The sequence below is a fragment of the Pinus tabuliformis genome, chromosome 5_1 (assembly GCF_031772625.1).
Source record: "Pinus tabuliformis cultivar Carrire ecotype Pingquan chromosome 5_1, CPIR1, whole genome shotgun sequence".
NCBI lineage: Eukaryota > Viridiplantae > Streptophyta > Pinopsida > Pinales > Pinaceae > Pinus > Pinus tabuliformis.
Window position 1 is genome coordinate 916,346,037 of NC_142305.1, and position 3,208 is coordinate 916,349,244.

Here is a 3,208-nt window from a genome sequence, read left to right on the forward strand (position 1 = left end):
GAGTTATGTCCAAACATAGGTTCTCAACTCGAGATATTTAAGTCCACATGACCTGACTGGCCCAGAAACTGGCCAACAAGGCTTCTCCACCTTTGCCCATCTGCCACTAGAGGGTGTATCTAGAGTTCCCTGAACCCCTGACTCTCTCTCTGTTGAGGTAATTTGGATCCTCCCTTAATTCTCCGCAAACCCAACCCCCTTTCAACTCTTCCAAACCCTTGTGATGAGAATTTCCACATACCCTACTCTCTACCATCCTGACCTTGCATGAACCCATGCGAGACAAACATATTCCAAACTCAATTAACATTGGGACTAGCAAAACAATGGACGTAGAACCGAATTGGAACCCAACGAGGCCATGCCTCTAGCCCTTCCAGAGCTCATCACCCCATAGCCTAGACACATTCAATTCCCTGACCCGAGGTTGAATATGCTGCTCCATTCTAACTAAAATTATAGGGTTTAGGCTGATAACATGCCAGGAATCGTTACTAATAACTGAGGATGATGGCGGTCTCCGTCTGCCCTAAATTCCCCTTGCACACCAGTTCCACAGGAGCATGATCGCCCAGGCTACCCTCCTCAACAAGCCGAACATAATGTTTCCCACTCCAACTGTCCTTAAAACTCGACCACCTTCATGCATTAAACCTTGCATGCTTGTCACCACTACTCCAAGTGTTGGTTGCATGCGGAGGGTGGTCGTGACGATCATAAAGATCCAAATTAAACTCCCAGCCCGGACAAACCCACGAGATGTGAAATTTATGCAATATAAATAATATTATTAAGAACCAACATAGATCCATATTAAAATAGGATCTACCAAGTAATGATAGGAATAAAATATCTTGATGTGCAAACCTTTCCTCGAGTTTTGCACTAATTTTTTTTGCATCTTGAGATATTTGATACCTTTTGATGCCTGGTACATCCAAACTTATTATTTAACACCCAAATGAATCTATGTGTCTCGTGCATTATGTGTTAGGGTAAATTTTAAAAGTGCATTGGTTTGTTTATTTACAATAATGCTTTGATGCATCAATCTATCAGGTGGGCCAAGATAATGTAAAATAAAAAATATCAGATCAAATTTCACTATTGCAATTCCTTTCATTGTGCTTCTAGTCTCTCTCACAAGCATTGGTACTCACTCCCCATTTATAGTGCTCTATAGTGTTCTATCCTTGATATGATAACTTCACTAGTTGATTCAAATCATTTTTTACTTTTGTACGGTGGTGTGCATTTTCATTTTTATCTATAGGGAAACCATGTGTCCTCAAGCAAGAAGAGGTCAGGTAAATAATTTTCTACCTCTTTATTTTTAACTTCACCAAATTAAAATTTAAAATTGGTTTTTTTGTTTTGTTTTGTTTTGCAATGCACTTCGTTGTTCTAGCTCACATTGGAACCATTAACATTATGTCTTGTAAATACATATGATGCACCATTTGATGCATATATTGAGATGCCCTGGTGATAGTGTGTTACCAAACACAACACACCAACTCATTTAGGTATGCAAATGCAAAATACACCCCATTATGGTACATGCAACACCAAAATTCTATGGTGTGTTATTGAGAATATAACGCACTAATTAAAACACCAAAACTACCTTCTTAACATTCTTTCAATTTGTGTTAGAGCTATTTAATTTATTTTTTTGAGAGGTTTCATGTGACTAGATCAATAGTACCCCATTTTCCTCCTAGGCTCATGAGTGATGTGCATATACACTAATGGGGGTAGTTGTTTCCCATGAGGGGGTAGGTGGAGTGACCATGTAGATTAATTAGTAGAGATATTTGTGATCCTTTAGATGGAGAGGGAAACCCTTCCCTTGATCTTATACAATAATCATAGACAAGCATAAATTGGAGAGGATGTATGGACATCTTATTTTCTTTATCCAAGCTACCAGTTGTCAAGATAATATTATTGTTATGTTTTGATACATCTAGCTGCATATTGTTTCCTATTATCTAATGCACATGTAATTTATTGTAACATTTTATTTCAATTCTCTTATTATTATTTTTTTATTGTTTTGTATATATCGATACATATGTTGGGTAGAATGATCTGGAATGACTCATTATTTTATTTATCATCTATATCAATTCTTTCAGAGTAGAGAAACTAGTGGAATCGATTTGTAGGGTCCTTTTTAAAGGCAAGCCCTAGTTTTGAGAATTTGGTCTAAAACCTTCTGAATTCATTTTGAGACATTTAATGAGGTTTTTTGGGGTAAAAATATTCTCACTTTTTTCCAAACCCCTTAGTGTTGTTCTACATTAAATACCTTTCGACAATGCAAGAATTACTTCAATTAGAGTTCGCAAATTTATACCTATTGCAAATTGGTCTTTCATGTTTACCACCATGGTACACGTGGATACCACATCAACCCTCATTACCCATGCATATGGGGTTAACCATGTGTAAAATTTCAAGAATAATATAGAAGGTAAAAAATTGTAACTCTAATTGAGGGTTGAGGGAGTCAAAACTTAATCCTAGTTTGCTATCAAGCTATGTTAAATAATGGGCTACTAGGAGGAGAAGGGGTTCCATTACATACTATTGCATCGTGCTCCATAGTTGAGCATAGAAACTGGGAGTGGGAAGTTAGATACCATAAAAGAGGGGTTTAATGTTCTATAGCAACCTTACAAGCCATGGGTATCAAGTAACTCCCTAGAGAGTGCCTTTTGGACAATATTTTCATCAACATTGGTTACTCTGGCTCGACTAAAATATCTCACCTCAAATGTACAAATTTTGCACTCCAGTCCACACTGCTACACCTTATAGTGCTTTCGAGCCTATGTCTCCCATATATGTTTGTATAAATTTTGTGTGGCATGCCCTAAAATTTTCATGTGATTGGAGAAAAAGGGACTCCTTCCAAAAAAGGGAGAACACTTTAAGTTCCAAAAACAAAGGGGAGATATTCTTGGTTAAAATATTCAAAGATATTATTGGTTAAAATAGTCAAAGTTCTTTATAATTGTTCATTGTAAAGTTATATTTTACTAAGCTCTTGGTCCTAATTCCTATATGATTATAAAAACATGATTCAAGATCTCAAGGCCACCAAAATGTCACTGTGTATGTGGGATATATGGTAACAAGAAAAAAATGTTATATGTAAGATTCATCTCATGTTAACACCAAAGCCTCTCAACAAGCTATG